The 21,925-nt window shown below is 39.7% G+C and overlaps 1 protein-coding gene across 3 annotated transcripts in view; it reads left to right on the top strand.

The window, feature by feature from the left end:
- The window catches only part of macrod2 (mono-ADP ribosylhydrolase 2), a 315,136-nt gene that overhangs the window by 36,317 nt on the left and 256,894 nt on the right, over window positions 1-21,925 (top strand). The gene's annotated exons all lie outside the window — the stretch shown is intronic.

The raw sequence follows: 21,925 nt of genomic DNA, 5'->3' as shown, positions 1-21,925 counted from the left end.
TTCTGAAAAATACAAGTCTGCAGTACTCGATGATTACACTAGGGGGAGTGGAGGAAAAGGGAAAGAACCTTGACAGATGTGGAAGAGGCTGGTAGAGATTGGTTAAAGAACCATGCTCTTAAACAGAAAAGAGGGTAAGGATGAGAATAAAGTATTTTGTTGAACCTCAACTGGCCTTATCAAATCTAGGAGAAACATCACAGCTGACTTTGACTCATAAATTGTATCCAAAAAGGTTGAATGTGGTTGTCTCATTCATTGTTGATAGAAATTAGTTTATGTCTATGGCATACCTGAACCCAGTCAGCCTTATAGCCTGAATGCTTGACCCTGTTAGTTGCATGTTTAAGTGAAGCCAAACGTGCCCTCGGAGGCTCAAAGCAAGATTGAGTCACCCTTTTAGTAATATGGTTGCAGACACTCTCTTTGCGTCATCTCCCTTCCTCCGCTCCAACCCCCGAGGCTTCCGACAGCGCCAACATCATAGGCCGCAATAGGGCGGCCTTGTTCAACTGTTGACTGAAGACCGGCAATCAGATATGGGTGATATTTGCCACCGTAGGTGTAATTGAGAAACCACTGGCTTAAATGCCATTCGCTAGTCCCAAAACTATTTTGTGATTACGCCATTCATCAGCTTGCGGTTAAACCACATTGGCCAGCAGCATCTGCCAACTTCAATCTTTTTTTAATGGGTTACACATGGACTTTTGTTCTCAACACAGTTGTTGATTAAGCTTGCTTACAATGAAATTGTAATAATGCATTATCAAAAGGCAATGTATTGTCGATGCACTAGCCAGTTGCTTCTATGAAAAAAAAGATGACACGTTGCAGTCAAGACGAAGGTGCAATATTTGGTGAATTGGCCCAAATCAACCCAGGTGGAATGTAAGACCTTACCAGATCTTCACACCTTACCATATGTATCCAATCCAGTAGCATCTTTTCACTTGTCATTTTTTAAATGCTGGTTGGCACATTGCCTTTTTCAAAATAGACATTCAAGTTTTTCATCCCTGTTCAAGGCGAAAATAGAGAAAACATCCATTCAGGATCGTGTTTGAGCATTTCACGTACTGCTTTGCTTCTAAAAGCCAATACAAAATCTTGCGCTGGTATAGCAAATTCACGTTTTTTCCCGATTGTAGGGACAAATATGCACGTTTAGGTGTACTAATGAGTAGATTGTTGAAATTGCTGTCTTGTCACAGGTTTTTACATTTATTGTTTTTGTTGCAGGGGCTAAAAATTCCATGCCATTTTCTTGCGTAATGCAATTTCTTCGTAACTCAAAACGATATGTAGCTTTACTCCTCATGTAGGTTTACTAAAAAAATGCTTTGCCTTAAATTGCAGCCAGTAGACAATGTTGGTGAACTCAATTAATTTTAAATGACAATATCCTATTGTACTGTCAAACTGCCCTGTTGCCCTGTCTCAGTTTAATTTGCCTAATCATCTTAATCATTATCCTGAATCATCTTCATCATAATGCTTTTTGAACAGATGTGTCATGCCCCCGCCCTTACAAAAAATGACACAACAAAACAAAAAAAAAAAAAAAAATACAGGTGAGAAAAGGTCAATCTGTGACATCCTGACTTGATCCTTGTCTTTTCTCCGAGGGGACGAAGCAGGGGAAACTTGTGACTGACCTCAGCTCAGCTTCCTCTCTAAAATCGACTGCAGACACATCTGTCAGCAACTGTTGATTGACCTGCACTCAGACATACAAAGAGCCCCATCGGAGGACGCGGGTGTTGGATTTCAGTTATCTTCAGACTCGAGGAAAATCTATTGCCCTGTTTATCTTGTTTCTTCTTCAAAGGGATAGGTGCCCCTTTTTACCAAGGCTGCAGTTTTATTCCATCTCTACGATTTTTCCAAATTTGGAACGCAGACAACGGCATTGATCTGCTGAACTAAATGCTAACTACAACGCCCTTTGAATTAGGTATCTACTAAACTACCACAATTTCCGGTGTATAAGGCGCACCCAGAAGCCTTGATTTTCTTCAAAAGATGACCCTGCGCCTTATGCACAGGTGTGCCTTACATGTGAAGTCATATTGAGCCACAACCGGCCTCGCACCTCCTGTTAGCGGCCGCCGTCTCCATTTCCCCTTAGAAGATATAGTGAATAACACCAGCCACTACTGTAACGTCTTATAATGTGTTGTGCCTTATATTTGGAAACTTTCATGCATTTATATATTATATTTGGAAAACGTCTTTGTATGGGCACCGTATAGTTCGGTGCACCTTGTATATGGAACATTATTGGAAAGACACCAATCATTGAGGGTGCGCCTTATACTCCTGTGCACCGTATACACCGGAAAATACGCTGTCATTGCTGTATATTTTGTAGGTTATGGCAGGTATCTGTTGGTTTTACAAAGCAGTGGTCAATAGGAAGGCATGCCCTACTTTCTGGAGAGGCTGCTGCATATGCACACTGGATAATATGTAGTTATTTACTCATGTCTGTGTCTGTGTTTTATCCAACTCCAAACTAAGGTGGTGACATGTTGGTGCTAACTAACCCCTCTTCATTTGACCCCATTTTCCATTATTTTTCATTATCATTATATCACATTATTTACATATTCATTTGATCCAACCAATTACTGCCAGGCCTTTAATCTCATCAGCATCACAGCAGTAAGGATTCACTCAAACGAATCAGTGATATATTAAATGAAAATTGCCCAATTTGTAAAACTGTATGTGGACAATGCGTAAATGGCACCATAGTACTTTCTTTACATTTGTGATAAGCTGAGGTGTGCATTTAGAGAACACTGAGCCTTAGTTAATTGTGATCACTCATTCATGTTTGGTCAAACATTAACTTTTTCTAATGCGGATTCCAGATGTTGAGGGACAAGTTGACCCCTTCATCTCTGGGGACGGGATGCAACCATGAAAAATGGAGGGGAAAAAAACAACAACACACTGAAGGGGCCGACATCCTGCTGCTTCGGCAAGCCAAGGGAACTTGGTCAGCAGTCATTTAGGCTGCGTTTGTGAGCGAATGACAAGCCATGAAAATAGCACAGTCGGCTGTTTTCATCCCCCTTTGTCTTTTGTTTTCTTTAGTTGTTCTTGTGGTTGCAGTTGTTGTCTGCAAAGAAAGAGGAACACAGGGATGAGCGAGTTCTGTGAAAAAGGTTAGAAGGGGAGTAGAAGTTTACTCGTCAGCCTTCTGACCTCCCATAGGTTAATGACCCCAAACACAATGCTCAGTGATCAGATTAGATAGAGCACTCTCCCCCACCGCACTCACATGCACAATAAAAGAGATAAAAGAAATAATTACCATGCGGCGTTTTCATATCCCAGACGTAGATCGCGAATGTAGCTAATTGAAGCCCCTTTTTTCCCTTTCTTTTTTGTAACCTGTTTACACATCCGATATTAGTTAGTTTTTTCCGAGGTTCTAGTCTCGCTTCTACAATTTCTTTTACCGACAAGACACATCTACGCCACATTCCTCACTCCAGGTGAAAATATAGTGGTTGGTGAAAAGGTCATTTCGGGTTTATAGCTGAATGACCAGGAAGTTCGGGCGAATGTTATCTCACACAACAAAGTAAGTCTTCGCTGCTCTTGATAAGCTAAAATAGATTGTACAACAAAAACTCAAGGCCTGTTGTGGCCCCATTGATTGGAGAAAACACAGGAAGTAAACATGTTCCATAAATGTATTTTAAGGAAGGGGCACAAAAGTAAGGAGGTCTTGTCACACGGAGGTGAAGATATTGTGATCAAAGTGTTCACTTATCTGTGCAAAACAGTAACTTCAACTTAGCCTTTTTATCTCATCTGGATAACAATATTTGCCCTTATGGGACCTTTTCAGTGATGACATGATTTGCGTCCACCATCAGCATAATCAATGAGCAAGATATTAATATTGAAACACCGGACGAATTCTAGACACATTAGACCCAACTTATCATAGCATTAGTCATTTGAAGTCTTGAAACAACATTTGTCGACATTCTACTTTTTTGTCGCGCTGTGTTTGCGCAGCTGTGATATGTTGATATTTTGTTACAGAGGTACTAAGTCGCGTCTTCACTCCAAGCTATTGTTGCTAGGTGCAGAAGCTGAGAAACTTGATTGGCATTCATCATTGTCGCCAGGTGTGGTCAGCCACCCCAAACCCTCACACCACCATGAGGGTGTTTGTTTTTTTACCTCAGTGTCTGGAAACAGTGCTTTGGCACTTACTTGACTATCTTTCTTTTGTGCAGCCCTCAGCCCGCTTCAAAGGAAGCTCCAAAGCAAGTTGAGGTGCAGTTATGACTATGTCCTCAATTGCCTGCACACTTTTTTATTTACATATGGGTCTCAGGTGTTTATGCCGGAGCTGAGGTGAATGATGTTTTATGTAAAACTAAAGCGAAAAGAAGTAAAACCCCTTCAGGCTAACCCTATTTCTTTAAGTGAGCACTCAGCAAGAATACATTTCACATTTCTTTAAGGTACATGTGTATAGGTGTGAATTACATCAGCAGTGACAGGGATGATGTCAGGGAGAATGTTAAATTGCTAGAGTGAACAATCAAATACATATTCAAGCACAGGCCAGTGAATTGAGGGGTAGGCCTGATTTGACATATTTGTGCTGCTTTTCACAGTCTGAGTGGCATATAGTCTTGAACTACCTCATTTTACAAAGGAACAATAAAAGCCGTAGCATTTCACACTTAAGGAAGAACTCTTTTGAACCCACCAGTCAAATACAACCAGAAAGTGACGTCAGAAGTCATGTGACTAATTTGTAAAAGCAGAGATCAGTGGCATGAGTGTTCAGCCTCAAAGTGGTCATTTGTGATATTTCTAGTGATGGAAAATACATCGAATATTGACTGCTTGTAAAATTGGACATCCAATACAGGTATCAGCTGTGTCAGAACGGGCTTTATGAGGCTAGTTGGGAATACTGTCGAGTTTAACACAGCCACAGAATACAACCGCATGGTTACTTCTATACCTTTCTGTTTGGACTCTTTGTCCTTGTCACTGACAGATATGACCTGATTTGAGTTTGGAATTTGTGTGGCAAAAACAGGTGCACGGTTTATTGCTCACATAAATGTCCTAGATGATCTACTAACTGGTGTACAATGTTGCCTAGTCATTCATTCGGTATGGTTTTGAAGCAACTAGAAGAAATTGACACATAAAATGTGATGTCTGTAATTCTCTCACCCCGCCAACCAGCCTGAGCAAAGTTGCATTTTCCAAGTTTTCCATCTTCAAATACCCCATCGGCAGGAGCAAAATATGAGCCAGGGGAAGAATAATTTTTACAACTTTTTTTGGAAACGCCAGAAACAAGAATTGTAGCATGTCTATGGAGCACTACTCTTTTAGATCTTCTGAATCAAGGACTTGAAGCGTCTCACAAGGAGAATTAACGACATATAGTATATGATGACATCTCTTTCAACTTTGCATTTTTGTACATGTAAATCATTCAACGTACATTGACAAATGGTTCAAGGCTCTCCCCAAGCTGTCTGAAGTGAAACCCCCCTTTTTAGAGTCCACATAAAGCTAAAATAAATGTTTTACACAATTTATGCACCACAAACAGTGGTGTTAACAACCTTGTTAAATTGAATAATAAAAAAAATGCAGGTTTATAAAATAAGGTTCCCAACTGTGAGAAATCCATGCGTTGTCTATGGTCTCAAGTGTCTTGGGCATATTCATTGAATCCAGATGAACTCAATCACATCTTTCAACTGTTGACCCAATACCGCGACTAAAAAATGGTTGTTACTCCCAATTATTTAAAATTCACGTACAACGGACGTCCATCAATCATATATGTCTACTATATGCGCAAAAAGACACTTCCAATCCCTCAAGTTTGCGGGTGTCCACCGTATCTGTGTATATCTGTCTATACCTGTCTCTTTCTCTATTTCTTACTATCTCTATCCGAATAGAATGTGACACTGTATTATTTTGCAAGCATTTTGTGGTACGTGAGGGTTCGCTTTTGCACCTTTCCTGTGCGTTTTATTTATTTATTTTTGTGTAAAATAAGGTCTGCTTCTATGGCACACTTTGAGTTTTAGTAGAAACTCTGTCTGTGATGCTCCCATGTTTCGACATACACATTTTTTGGAGACCTTAGCCAACATTCTGCCAAACACAATCAAGTTCTATGTGCACTGCAACAGCAGCCGCCCCCAACTCTCTCAAGATAGACGGAGCCCAGGAGAGGCTCCATTTAACCCCAAAGGATTAGTGCTCATGGCTGCTTTAGCACTTGTAAAAGGGAAAGCGTCTCAGCACATTGAGTCAATAGGGATTCGGACTCCACTGGCTTCCCACATAAAAAATGAACAAAGAGAAAACAGTGAAGCTTCACTTTAGTCTTGAACAGAGATAGATGTTTGCCCAACCCACTTTCCTGTTTGACCTCCTGATCCGTACACAGTACATTAACAGACAAAATATACTTGGACAGCTATAATGTCAACACTCTCTTCAAAACCATCCTCAATATAAAAAAAATGTGTGTATTTATCAATCTATAGCCAGCCAGCCAGCCTGCCTGCTAGCTAGCTAGCTAATGATGCCTCAAATGTTTTCACTTTTGCATGAGAAGACCTCTTAGTCTGGGGCGATTTCAAAAGGCGTGGCCTCTGTCAGGGTTGCCTGACAGGCGAGGTTCTGTCTGTTGACTTTACTCCTCCGTTTACATTCCCTTGTATTTGTCTAGGCTTTCATCACAGCTCCGTTCAAACAAGCGCCAGCAACTGATAAAACATATGCCCTCACTAAATCTCTCCCTCACAGATGAACTTTACACACACATGCACACTGGCTCTGCAAGTGACATGTGGACAGACTTTGATTTTTAATTTTTTTCCCTTTTGGTGCCTCTTGCAGCAGGTGATGTGCTAAAATGTGATCGCCACAAGTTATGTTGTGTGGTAAATCGCGCTGCGGGCTGTTGGTTGGTTCAATAGAAAAAAAAAAAAAACAGTTGACGTCTCCAATTGTTAAAATAGAGAAGACATGTTCCATGGGAAGTTTACTGGCATGAAGCACACAATTGGCTGTGTCTTTAATTCTCAATGAGGGAAAACAGCTGTGTTTTCACATTTGGCTTGTCATCCCTGCTGTTTACATTTTTTTGGTGTGAGCAAAGACTCTTGAGCCACCCAACGGGAATTAATCTGCCAGTCAAGGAGAAAAAATGTCCTCGCCGTGTGTGGATTGCTGTCTGTCTGTCTGGCGTTGGCGGTAGCAGCTCGCCAAATTCCTCACCTGCTTTGGGGCCTGAGGGATGGAGTAGGAGGAGCAGAACATTTCACCGTGTTGGGACGCTAGAGGTGGGGGCTGAAAGTGATGTCATATCTGCAGCTTTGGGTAAACTTAATCTCCTCATGGGGTTGGAAACCAGGAGACATGAAGGTTTTTGCAAACCAGGTGCAGTCCACACCTCCATGCCTTTTTTGCATCCTGCTTGATTAGGGTTCAGCATCCTACTAATGGATATTGTCGCGTTTGTCTCTTCACTGTTGGTGTGCGGCGTGTGGTTAGGGCACAAAGGCTCAATTGGGAATTATGTAGCATTCCCCCGAGGAAGCACGTCTCCCTCCTCTCGCTTTAATCATAAGTGCGTACTGTATTCCCGTACAAGTGAGCCATGCGCACTCCACAGCCACGGTCTCTTTTTAAACAAAATACTGTATATACTATAAATTGGTTTTGTTAGAATGCAGTGGCTCCCCTCTCCCGGCAAATTGGCGTTTTCATGTTTATGTTTGTTAAAGTAATTATAAGTGCCTTCCATGCTGGGTCCGAGAGGACAGTAATTTCATCTGTGCTGTATGTCATGCATATTAGCATATTTGACAATAAAGCTGACTTTGACTTTTTGACTTTTGACTTTGGATGCGGTCCTGGAGTTCTCATTTTCACAGGCTTACTTTCCATTTTACTTTTTGTTTTCACAAACAAGTGCTGCACTTTTTTGCAGTCACAATTGATGATGAAATCAGTCAGTTACGATCAAAGTTGTAACTTTCATTTTATTCCAAAATATGTTTTTAATCAAATAATTCATGAATATGCTTTTAATGAAATGATGTATGTGTTGTTTTAAAGACTCAATCAACGTTTTCTCACGTTTGTTCTGGTTTACATTCTGGACCACACCAAAAAAGTATTCGTTGAAGACTCTTGCACATGACACTGCCGTCCGCTATATCACATGGCCAGCTGACCTTGCCCCCCAGTGCTTAACAAACTCCCAGTCTTTGTTCATTCAACCATGTTTCCATGGCGACAGGGCTTAGTCACCACAAACAGCATGGGCATACAGCCTCAGATGGCTCACTTTAGAAAGCTGAAGACTACGACGTCACAGAATTTCTGGACATGGTTTTAATGTGCTGAAGACAAAACACTTCAAAGCCTTACAGCATCATTTGAAAATACAGAGCACTCTTGGAAATTGTGGGTTTGATTGCCGAGCTGATGCACTCATGCCTTGTAGCCAGACAGGGAAAAAAATGGTGGGCCATTTGTGTTTATGGTTCATGCAGTGAGCAATTTCCAAGCTGTTACCTTGTGCTTTCCAAACTAGACTTTCTTTGGTCATTTCAATGGTGCCCTGTGGAATATGACACATGTTGCACTTATGAATTTCAATCCCCACAGGTGCAACCATTTACCTATTACCAGAGTCATAACAGAACACTCAGGTTTTTCCTACGGGGTGCATGGTGTCCCAAATGAGGTGTTAGCGAAGTTTCTGTCTGGGGAACACAGTGTCACTGCAAAGGCTTGAATATGCACCAAAGAAAACAGGAAAACAGGCAGCTCCTGCACATTTTCTTCCCTCTGTTCTACCTTGGGAGTATGCATTGGTAGATTTCATACACACGCTTTGTCAGCCTGTACGTTTTTGCCTGGTCCTTTTTCAAACATGACTAATATGGCAGAATTAAAATCACACACATAAGGCAATTGCAATGCGGACACTGCCGTTGTTTGCACACCCTGACCAAAGAATACCAACATCTGTGTTATATGCGGCTTTGCTTGACCTATACTTAATATGGTCGCCGTGGTAACATTCACCATAAAAATAATAATGAAGCCATTTTATCCAGGATTCCAATTTACTTCCACTTATGAGGTTGTCGTACAGAAAATGGATAGAAGGATGGAAAAACAAATCCATGTCCTCTGCACTATCCAAACATTGTGCCTTGTGAATTTTGCCATTAACAGTAATGTATTATTCATGTATTTTGCCTGCAAGGTTAACACAATCTTGGCAAATTAATAACAGTGAAAACAAATAAGCAGTTTTCCACTTGTTGGAGCACTGTGTTTTTCTAACTTGTTTTCCTTTTGGACGCATTTGGACCAAAACATTATTTGTAATTACTTGGACCATGCCCAAATTCCTCCAAGTATTTCTAGCTTGAAAAATATTACAATAAAATCTCTCTCTCTCTCTCTCTCTCTCTCTCTCTCTCTCTCTCTCTCTCTCTCTCTCTCTCTCTCTCTCTCTCTCTCTCTCTCTCTCTCTCTCTCTCTCTCTCTCTCTCTCTCTCTCTCTCTCTCTCTCTCTCTCTCACACTGTCTCTCTCTCACACTACACTGTCTGTCTGTCTATTTTTTACTGTCTGTCTCTTTATCCGTGTAATTTTGTAGCGAACAAAGCCAAATCAGTCTTTCATCCAGAACATTCATAACTGTACGAGGCAAAAGTATCACAATAATTGCTAAAATGAAGTTGTTTTGAACAACATTCTTTGTAAAACTCAATCATTCTAACGGTTTATCCCTGCAATTTTGCATTTGGAATTATGTTTGGCATTTAATTTCACTATCTCTCTGTTATTTAAATTGCCAAATAATCTTTTTGTTTTTTTCCTGCTCATGATCAGGTATTTAGAGGTCTAAAGGACCACATTTGTCTGTGGCGTTTCTCCAGGTGTGTTTTTAGTTTTGCGGTGGGCATGGTGAGATTGGTTTGTGTGAATATAATTGCTAATTTAGCCAAAGTGTGTTGGGAAAATAAACAGAAAAGCTCGACTGATTCAGGGATCACGCTTCCAGGCTGCCTGCAACTTCAATCTTCCCAGGTAATTCTCAGCAACCCCATTGCCTCCATACAAGTGATTGAATTTCAATGCATCACTGATGAGAGGGGAACGGGGTGGGTAACCTACCTGAGCACTCAAATGGATTGGAAAGCAGATGTTCAGTCAGGGTTGACAGGTGATAAGTGCTTTTGTGGGTTTTAAGTGAAACCTTTATGCATGTCTTGTTGCTGAAGTATAAGTGTGCTGTCACGACATATCTGTCAAACGGTCCCTCTTTAGCAGTGCTCAGAAAATGAAAAAATCAGATCCAGAGTGAAACTGCACAATAATATCTTATAGCTCTACTACAATCGTGCAGACAAGTATAATTAGGCAAGATGTCACGTCATTACCAGTTACTGATATTGAATAATCAATTCAGAATCATTGAGTTCTGGTATCACAATGAAGCAAAGAAAATTGCCCCCCACCCAAAAAAAAAAAAAAACCTTTATCGCATAATTCACATTTCGCCCTGACATTATTTTGGGCACTGAACTGGTTTAGTTATTAAAAAAATAGTACATTAAAAAAAGCCCAAATTACCTAGTGTAATTTAGCTGCAACATGTTTTCGAATAAACTCGCATCAACAACGCAACCCATGCACTATGAACCGCAATTTCTTTTATATGCACTTTAACTAGACTCATTGCGCTCGAGTGTTTCAAGGAGCACCACTTTCAGAGGGCTCGTTTGGTGCTACTTAATCACCTTTCCCATTGTATTGGCGTGACACCAGACGGCTATGCTGCCCATACATAGCAGCTCCCGATGCGTTGGACCTTATTAAGTCTGTAAAATGTAAAGCCCCCTGAAATTGGAGTCCAGGGGAGAATCTCTCTGGGTTCTCTCTAAATACTGCCTGACATTGTCATGCAGGTCAAAGGGCAGCACAGCGATTTGCATGCGGTTCCACGCAAGTAGTTGTATTTAATTCCACTGTTTAATTTTAAGCAGCGTTGGTATTCTACACAATATCTTTCAATTCTCCCCATGTTACGGCCTCGGCCACCTTAATTTATCCCTCCCCACACTATATCTCACTGCATGTGTTTTTCATTTGTGTGGATCAGGATCATTCAGTGCTTTCATCTGGAGACCTCCTACACCCATCATATCATCACAGCTGTTTGAAATATTTGAAACTCGAGGCTCCATCTCAACATCGGCAATGGATGGCAATCCGTAAATTGACCTCTTACGTGCAATGAAAATGCATTTGTGATGCCTCGTGATCCCAATCGGAGTACTGTGGGTCTGAGTCACGAAGCCTATTGTCTCTCAAGACAAAGACGGGTTTGAGAAGCCGTGGTTGACTCTTTGCAACTACCCACAAAGTTGAATTGTCTTGATCCGTGGTCTAATCCTCATTACCCCAGTTTGGCTGTCACTCACTCAGCCATCAGGTCTTATTTCCTGTGGTCGCACATGCTTGTATGGCATCATTAGTTGGGGCTCAGCCCTTTCCCGTATTTAGCCATGTATGCATGCCCTCGTTGCTCTTTTTAGGGTTGGCCAACACCAACACCCTCTTTGGGCATTGGAGTTTACAACGCAAGAAAACACCTTTTTGGCTTCTGAATTCTCTTGAAGAAGAACCATAGTCATGTTAGTGAGACAGTCGACATGCAATAATATTCTTCTACTACATACTGTCCTAATGATATAGCTAAGGTTTGCCATATGGGAAAAAAGCCCCTGCTATGTTCCGCGGAAATGTTGGTGCTGTTGGACAGTCTACGGCAGGATGGATGCATGGCTTGGGGAGCCCGCGTTGAGACGAAAGGAGCCTCAGCGCAGAGCGCCGATGTCTATGTATATATTAGCCCAGGGGTGGCCAACATTCTCTAAATTCAATGATTTAGACACAAGTTGCTCCCTGTGGATGATGCAGTGGAAATTCCAAAACTCAAACTACATCATGTTGAGTAAAGCAAAAGGGAACATTGACGCCGAAATGCTGTAAATTCAATCTTGGTGTCATCACAACACCTTTTCTCACATGTTTGGTTGAGATTGTTCATCTCATAAGACCAACCCTAAACCTTTTGGCTATAATACCAGAATGAATGTCTCGAACAGGCACGACACTGCCCTTCATCAAAAGAAGCTCATAGCCTTTTCCTTTTTTTTCACTTGCACCTGGGGCTTTAGATAAGGTAGAGGAAATAGGAACAATTCAACATTGCAGTGAGTGTTTTCCCAAACCCTACAGGATTCTACTTGAAAACATAAACAAAAAAAAGTCAGAATAAGCTGAACTTTATTTGGCGTTAATCAGAGAAACTTTAAGTGGGGGGAGGTTGAGTGTGAACTCCCATTTCACATATGATAATTTTGAACACAGCCCAGGGCTCCTCCATCACATTTCGCCTCTAAAATATGAAACTGAGTTAGTGAATATTCCACTCAATCACTATATATATATATATATATATATATATATATATATATATATAATATACCAATATATATATATATATATCATATATATAACCCTATATATATATATATATATATATATATATATATATATATATATATATGTGTGTGTATGTATATATATATATGTGTGTATGTATGTATGTATGTATATATATGTATGTATGTATATATATATGTATGTATATATGTATATGTATGTATATATGTGTATGTATGTATATATATGTGTGTGTGTGTGTGTATATATATATATTGATTGTTTTTTCTGACACAGTGACAGAAGCACATTAACAAATAAACACATTCAAAGACATTTATAGTGCTTAAGTCACATTGAAGCGACGCCACTCTGAGAAAGTTCTCTTGCTGCGCCTGCATTATTACCTAACGCAGTTAACCACAAAAACAATAATTTTGTGCCATCTTAATGCTTTGTTGATGGACTTTCACCGCACTTACCGTATCTGTCATGTTGCTGTGTGAAGCTTGGCAGAGCAGCAATTTGTTGGACCTGCTACCACAGGACCCCGGTTCATCTTGCATCGCATCTCATTAAAGATGAACGTTGAAGATGAAACCACATCCTTGTTTGCGCATGACAGAGCGTGTACTTTCTTTTTGTCTTATTCCTAAATTGGAGCCTGCTGTAGCAAACACGGCTCTTCTTTGCTGTGTCAGTTATTTTATTTATATTTTTATTTTAAATCAGACAAAGACAGAAGCTCTGGTAGCTGTTGAAAGAAGAGTATTACATTTTTATTTTGTCAACCCCCCCTCTAATTATAGCTGCCGAATACAATGGTTGTAAATAGAACATAAATATATTTAGAACACATCTAGACGGCACACAATTATTTCACTTAAGAGTACCAATATTGCCTTCTGTGAAGATTCCTTTTCTTTTTTTTATAGATTGCTGAAAGTCGAATTTTCAACCAAAACACATTTTTAAAACTAATGAAATTATTGGTCCGAGAATGTGTCATGGTTTGGTACCAGTTTTGTCGGGAAGCACTACTGTGAAAGCGTCTGGAGCTTATTTTATTCTTTATGGTTTGGCAAAAAAAAATAATAAATAAAAAAAGATAATCAAATTAAACGCTTTGCAGATTTGAAGTTGCACTCCAGTTCCCTTAATGGCGAGCTTGAACTGGAACTTTACTGATGGCTTCCCATAATTAGAACTTCCCATTAATGATTACAAAGTTCCCCTACTTTCAAGGGGTGCACTAATCCACACAGTGTCATTCTGCCAGCGCTCAAAGAAGGCAGTCTGAGACGTGAATTTAGCAATGTTATGGTTATTAAGCTGCTGTAAAAAGATGCCTTCCTCTTGGCAGCTTCAAACAGACTTGATGGGATTATTGCAAGCTCAGCCAAATTCTTTCAGAGTTGATTAATATTTTGTGGATAATATTGGTAAAAATTACTTAATGTTCATTTTGAAATCCATGCATAATAATTGCTGCCGATTTTTCTACTATTGGTATTTTATTGTTTTTTTTTTTTAGTTTATTGCCTTTTCTTTTCTTTTTTTTTGATATAATCTTTTTTAAGATGTTCACATCTGGTAACAGACCCCACCGACACCCTGGTGTGTGGCTGTCTACCTGTATGACTGCCAATTTCATTTTAGTCATTTATGCGTCCCGCCTTCCGGATTAAACTGTTGTAATTTTGTATGCTTTTCGCCATCTGTGGCCTCACTCCATCTTTGATACCTGTCCGTGCTGAAGTCTCGATTCCAAAGTCCATTTTTTTGTGCAGTGGTTACGTTAATCTCAGACTGCAGATAGATCACTGTCCGTGATAGAGGTCACACTGATGTGTAACTTTTCTTTCCCATATTGACAAAGTACGATAATTGTATATATTTATTTATTTGCAATGTTTAACAGTAAGATTGAATTTGACAAACACACGACTCCCTGACCTTTTTTCTCAAGCAATTTGTCATGTTTGCCCTTTTGGTTTACGGGAAAGCAAACGTTAAAACAATGGTGGGGCAAAACGTGCTCTGCAAACAGTAGAAACAAATATTCCATTGTTACTTTAGGGCTACACTGTCACTGTGGTCTTTATTTTGAAATGTACTGCTTTTGACACCTGACTTTTACATCTCAGGAACATAGGTATAAATTTTAAACCTAATAAAGATCCATATTGCCCCACAGGGGCATTCTTCCAGCTTATACCTTGGGGGACAAAAATGGACTCCTCCCGTGCTTCTGTTTTAGACTGTCTTATTATTTATTTTTGTATTGTCCGTCTGTAGAATCTGTTCCCGCACAGAGTGACGACTAGCAGAGGAAAGACCAAGTTAATTCTGGGGTGGGGTGGGATATATCACTGTGATGTGGCACCCAATGCATTTCAAATGACGTGTCCTTGACTTGCTAGGGTGACTCATGGGTCTTTGTCCTCTAGCAAGGTGTACTAGTGTGACTATGGCCATTATTGAAGCGGTCTGCCAATGAAAGATTTTGCCTACCCTCAGACATTGACATATTATTGGTGTTGTTTTCCAGTGTGCAGCTCGTTCAACTACTTCAGTTCCTCATGTTTTTTTTTCTGTAGCAATCACTGGAATACTGGAATCACTGGAATATTTACCCCACCCCTCCAGAAGGCTCTGTGCTACCCCCAGCTCTGCTTCCAGTCTTTTCTTCAGTGGTCTCAATCGGCAGTACATTTGCACCTAAAAGCTAGCAACCACTCATTTGACGACAATGAGGTTAAAATCTTAGCGAAAGAACATAGATGGTTTGAAAGGGGGGTAAAAGAAGCGATTCTTATAAAACAACAAAATCCTTCATTAAACCGGTCTGGTGGGGTGAGGTTCAATTTGGATCGTTCATACAATAGCCTGCTTAGGCAAAACAGGTTAGGCAACATTCGTAATGCTGATGAGGTGATACCGGTGGGAGTGGGGCAAATAGGCCAGTCGTTAGTCAGGAATGTAGGAACAATCAGTGGGGCAACAGGGAGTGGTCCTCTGCTCCCCCCAACCTGAGAGTAGTGACCTATCCTAGCTGTTCCGGCGCTGCCATGTCTGGACATTAGGGATATATAAATAGGGCCGATACGACCAGTCAGACTTTAGTTCGCTGACGAAGTCTCTTGGATAGGAGGCGAAACGTCCGAAACCTTCAAATTTGTACAGATGACGGCTGAAGAAACCTTCTCATCGTTGAACCCAAGTACTTAAAATCCTCCACGTTCTTTATCTAAATACAGAATGCACGTCTGCCACATGCTAAATGTTGAAAGCAAACACAAAACTATAGCATCCATTGATGAAAAAAAATGTCTCACATCTCCTGTCCCATGTAAATCCGCTTCAATTCCAAGCCACGGCAGTTCCACATATTCACCAATGCCCCTTGATGAAATTTACTATACATAGAAATTAAGAACATTTTGTTTTTTTTACATTTGAATTGGCAATAACCATTTGAGTCAAAGATACAAAAATATTATGTGTTGGCTCCATCACTGGCATTCCTTCCTATCAAGACCATTACAATGCTATGTTGATGTTCTTGCATCTGCTAAATGTTTTCCTTTGACCTGATTATTGTTTGAGCAAAACACATTGAAAACACTCACTCTGACAGCTGTTCTATTTTTTTTTTTTAGTCAGCGTTACTGCCACAATGTTTCATCTCTGTTTAATCGTTCAACTTTCAGGCGCAATATTTGGGTGTCCCTTGTGTACGTGTCAAAGCCATATAATTTGCCTCCTCCAGAAGTGAGAATCTCCTCACAGCGTAACTCGTTTGCGAGTGTGATTTTTGTGTTTGCTTGATGTTTTGGAGCTGCCAAAGTGAAGCAGGTCTGTGTTCACGGACCCCCCCCCCCCCTTACCCAGTTGGGAACTCTGACACAGGAACATCAAAGCTGACAACCTTGTGTAAAACAGTCTGGCAAAGCAAGCTCCGGGAACTGCTTGTAGATATTGCCCCACATCCACTTGCTGTTTACCTATTAGTCAATGTGAACTTTAGAGTCAGTGCTGCTTGACAAAGACACATCGGAGTCACTTAATATGCCTTCCTAGAAAAGCCCTTGTCACCCTCACTTCAACCTTCCCATTGCCTTTCAGAAGGATTTTTAGAAATCTGCACCAACCTCAGAAGTCGGGCTAATGCAGGTTAAATAATCTTCACACGACAGTCTATGCACCTTTTTATGAGGAGGCAATAAATATAATGTGGCGTATGCTAGTATTTGTATGGCTACAGCATCTTCCTGTTGCGTTTTGGCAAAAAAATAAATAAAAACAGTAAGGCTTCGAGGCATGTCAATCGATGCTGGCAATTGTTTAGCACCGCAACGTTCACGATGAGGGTGGCAGAATCCAAAACAGAGTCAACCATTGTGAATCTATATTTTTTAAGTTCCTCAAGGTGACTGTTTCACCTCTGCTGCTGATGAAGATGATTCAGTTTCATTCTCCTGTCTGCAGGTGGGAGGATAATTTCTTTTTATGAAGTATTTTCTTCTCAAATAAAATGTGGTATGTAGGCCGATTTCTCTTTTCAGAAACAGTTTTTTTACCCGTCTTCTCGGTGCCAGTTCCAATACAAATACAATGATACATCGGTTTACGAACCCCTTGCTTCAGAACTTTTCGGTTTACGAACATTAAATTTATGAAAATTTGAACTATTTTTTGGGATACACACGGAGCACCACAATGTGTGATGTGTCGTTCACGAACGAGCCAGTTCTAACAAGAAAATGGCAGCCGAATTCTTCGGTTAAAGCCACGTGATTGGTCAAGAACGCAGCAGTGAGTGGAGGTGGGGGTTGGGGGGATTACAGAAACACAGAGCTGCAAACATTAAATAGATAGACAGAGAGAGAGTGAGTGAGGCCGTTCTGCAAACAACAAAATGGCAGCCGACTTGTTTTTGTCCTCTATTCCCCGCCCTAGTCTTCGGTTAAAGCCATGTGATTGGTCAAGAATGCATACGACAGCGAGAGAGTGAGAAAATGGATAGAAAACAGTGAAATTTGAACTTGTTTCAACTTTGATAGTGCAAAGGCAAAGTGTAGACTCCAAGGTTAAAATATCATTTAATAAAAATACCAGGCTCCATAAATAATCCGCACAAGCCATCTGTACACTTGATGCAAAAAGCTATCAACCCAGCTAAACAGAACACAATTGATGAGGATCTAGGTAAAATTATCGCAGAGAAAGCACCTCCAAGGGATCATTCCTCAAGATGGTCAAAGAAGGCTAAATTCCTCATCAAGTGTTTAATGCTGATGAAAACGGCCACTCCATTCCATCAACCCATCGACCATCACAAATGTAAATAAAATGACTTTATTATACAGTGCAGTTTATTTATTTAATTATAATACCATAGCACATTTATTATACATAAAATAAGGTATAGTATGTGTAGTTTTAAGGCTGAGAAAATTAGAAAGTAGAAAATTATGTTTTATGGGGACCTGGGAACGAATTATTGTCATTTTAATGGTTTGCTATGGGAAATATTTTTTTAGGGTACACACTTTTCGCCTTACACACTCTCTGGGAACCAATTAAGTTCGTAAGCCAAGGTATCACTGTATATGGAGCTGATAGTTTCTTCAGTATGTCTATGTCAACAATTCCTCCTTTTTTCCCTTTTTTGAGGAATATTGTAAAACACAATTAATGAAGATTTTACTTTAATTAGTTTGTGGTTTAAACACACCCAGATATTGAGCATATCACGAAAGAATGCATACACATGCAAACATGACAGGAAACAATACCATCCCCCCCCCCAAAAAAAAAAGCTTTGATCTTTTTTTGTCACTCTGCAAACAAATACATTCATAAATAAATGGATGATTGCTTGAAGATGCAACAAAGAGTATTCACTGGGATCTGAACCAAACCCAAATAAATACATAAATATCGTCATTTTCAGGCATACTATGTACACATTAAGTTCTGACAAAATTCCTCACCAGAGATTGCATTGAAAAGGTATTGCCGATAACTCATCAGCGGTTAAATCCACACCTCAACCAACTTTTTGATTACAGGGTGAATAAGTGATAGCTTAACAACCTCTATTGGCAACTAATAGCCTGTTATGTAGAACCGAACTGCCTGCTACAGTTTATCACCTGGGTTGTGAGACAATCTGTAAATTAGAGCCCGAACAATAGAAACCTCATCCCAGAACATTTTTTTTGTTCTTGTTCTAACCTAAAAACGACCTCATATATATTATGTGTTCACTATAATTATTATTTATTATTTATATTCTATTGTGCGAGTGGCTTTTCTGGGAAAAGAAGATATAAGATACGCACACAGAACACAATGCATCTTTTTTTAAATGCATTTAAATAAATACGTGAAAAAGCAAAGCCACAAAAGGTGAACAGTGTCATAATGAGGATTCTCTCCCTCTCCCTCTCCCTCTCCCTCTCCCTCTCCCTCTCCCTCTCCCTCTTTCTCTTTCTCTCTCACTCACTCTCTCTCTCGACCATCTTTATTTCTTTCTCTCTCCGCTCTGGCACTCTCGAGAGACTGAGATGCAACGATTGCAAAACATTTCCCACCATTAATGTGATATCCAACCTGTGAGCACATTTTTGTGGGTGTCAATAAAAATAAGTCTTATATGTGCAACATTCTGATACCCGGAAATGTGATTATGTTCCGAACTGGCTCAACCTGATAGTCCAAGTATTTGATTGGATCTACTGTAAATATCAATTGCTGTATGTAAGAGAACTGCTCTATTTTTTATATCGAGAGTTACCGAGAGATCTTCTGAGTATCTCATCATTAAACTTATACATGTAATTGAATGAGTTTCTCTACTGGGCAATTTGCAGCAATTGCTCCCACGAATAATATTAGATAGATTTAGTTTAATTTCAATAAAGCTATTTTATTTAATGTATGCCATTGCATTTTTCTGTCTAGTGACTTAAATTGGATTTGTCTGAACTTATTTCACACAAATCCTTTGTACCAACACTGCTGCTCATAAATTGATGCCGGTAAGGCCAGAGCGTTTTGGTTAAATTTTTATGGGCAAAGGAACCTAAATTGCAGTTATAAGCATAGAAATGACATTTGGCTTCTGCACTTCCAAAATCTGGACTGTACTCTTCTGACTCTACCAGCTGGCCTGCCTAAGGACAACCACAGCCTCTTTTTCAGCTAACTGTTCCAGGCACATAATGTTCCGTGGCTCAGCACTGAAGCATTATGTCTCACTTGTACAGCACTTCTGTGTGTGTGGAACTACTAATTGAAGTTATTGAGGATTATGTGAGTGGATGCTGTAATTTTACCTTGTTTGCACATAGCTGTGGATATTGAAGGCCCTGTTCAACCATGCAGGTATTTTCTGTTCTACCAAGCCTGCCAATGGTGAATTAAATACATACTGAATTGTGAAACCGATAAACCGTCAAACTATAAAATGCAGCAAATGGCCCAAAACATGATGGAAGAACAACTAACAGTACACTCTATGAAGTATACATATTAGAGATATATTTCCCATTAAAATTGTTGTGCAAATAGCATAATAATTTATTAAAAATAAGTTATACGTGTATTATCTGGCAAGCAAATATTTATTTATTTATTTATTCATCCATTTTTTTAACCAATTTATGTATGTTTTTATCCATGTATTTATTCATTCATTTATTTGTATATTTATTGTTCCCCCTTATGGAATTCCACCATGAGCATGCTGTCCTGGCCATTGACTGGCGCGGGTCATTGTAGTTTCACACAGTCTGTCATGATCCCTTTCAGGCGACAAAATAAATGTTGTTCAATTTGTACCTTGTTAAAAGCGGTTGCTTTGTTCCATTGTGGAACTAATAAATGTAATATTATTTTAAAGTTAAGTCTAAAATACATTTCCCTGTGTTTTAGTAGCTGCCTGCATCTTCACTTTCTTTCAACCTTCTACAGATTTGGGGATTGCAGGTAGATGTATATTTATGAGGATGGGGGGGGGGCTGTATTTCAGGGGAAAACGGTGTTGTGAAAGGTGACCTTGTTAGATAAAAGGAGGGCTCGGAAGCCAACTGATGAAAGAGACTGGGATCATCACAGGCTCATTAATGTGGATTTGAAGGTCAGGTAATTATAACAATAGACATGAGCTGTTTTTTGGCATCTGCTATTGTTTATTTGTTATGAAGGTGACAAGCATGCAGAGGAAGGGGTATTCATCATTGTGACACCACGCTGTTGTCACTTTGATACATTCAGACATCACCACAGTCCTGCGGTATGCTTGTTGCAGCATACACAACAACATAGGTATGACAAGTAACAAAAGAACTCTGTGGTACTGGGGTATTAGCAGTGTTTGCTTTCAGACACAGCCCACACATCTCTGATATGAGTGATGAGGCGCGGAAGTAGTCGCCGAAACATGTCAGGTATTTGAACACCTACACTGTCTGTAAGTAAAGAATCTGCTTAAAATTAGATATCAAGTAGACAGGATGAACTTAGTACAACGAAAAATCAATGTTATTTGCAAACAAATGTTAAGTGAAATGTATTCACATAGACGTTAATCACAAAAGTCTGAGTGGGCTTGAAAGTTCCACAGTTCATTTAAACCCTTGTTAAAATGCACTGCAAAGTCCTTATTCTTATTGCTAACAAAATAGGACAATAGTTTAGAATGAAAGGCAATGTGTTTTTTACAACTGTATTTACCCATTCTAACATCATTTCTAATAATAAAGGAAAAAATATATTTTACTTTTACAGACTTGACATTCATTCGCAAGCATTTTTCTGTGGTTAAACACAGCAAAAAAATTATGTGTGCATGTACGGCGCCCAAGCACGGTTTGCAGCTATAAAATATTCATGCTTGCTGTAAATTGTCCAGCACATCAGTATGGCACTTTTGTACACAGTATTATAATTTTGGCATTGTGCATGACTTGTGGTCCATATAACATGAAATATTGAGATGATGTCTTGCTAAATGTTTAGCACACCATGCATACTTAAGCCAAAGTTGCATCATTTTCTCAGCTTCCTGACTCGTTTGTCCGCGTCAGAATGTGTGTGACAAGAAAAGTGCTCCAACACAAGTTGGTCTGACTCTTAGTTTTCTTTTGGGCAACTTGAAGCTATAAAGAACAAAAACCTCAATAATGAGGCAAGGCATCATGTGGCGTAACATACATTTTTAACACGCCGCAAATAAAAAATACCTATGCTGCCTCTTTTCCTTCATTGTAGAACTATTGGATTTTTAAATGCCATTTCTCTGTGAAAACAGAAATCATCTATCATTGAGGGTTCGAAATCAAATGCTG

This window comes from Hippocampus bargibanti, linkage group LG13, assembly GCF_051943395.1.
Source record: "Hippocampus bargibanti isolate YZ-2025 linkage group LG13, ASM5194339v1, whole genome shotgun sequence".
NCBI classification, from domain to species: domain Eukaryota; kingdom Metazoa; phylum Chordata; class Actinopteri; order Syngnathiformes; family Syngnathidae; genus Hippocampus; species Hippocampus bargibanti.
This window is presented reverse-complemented; position numbering and strand designations above follow the sequence as displayed.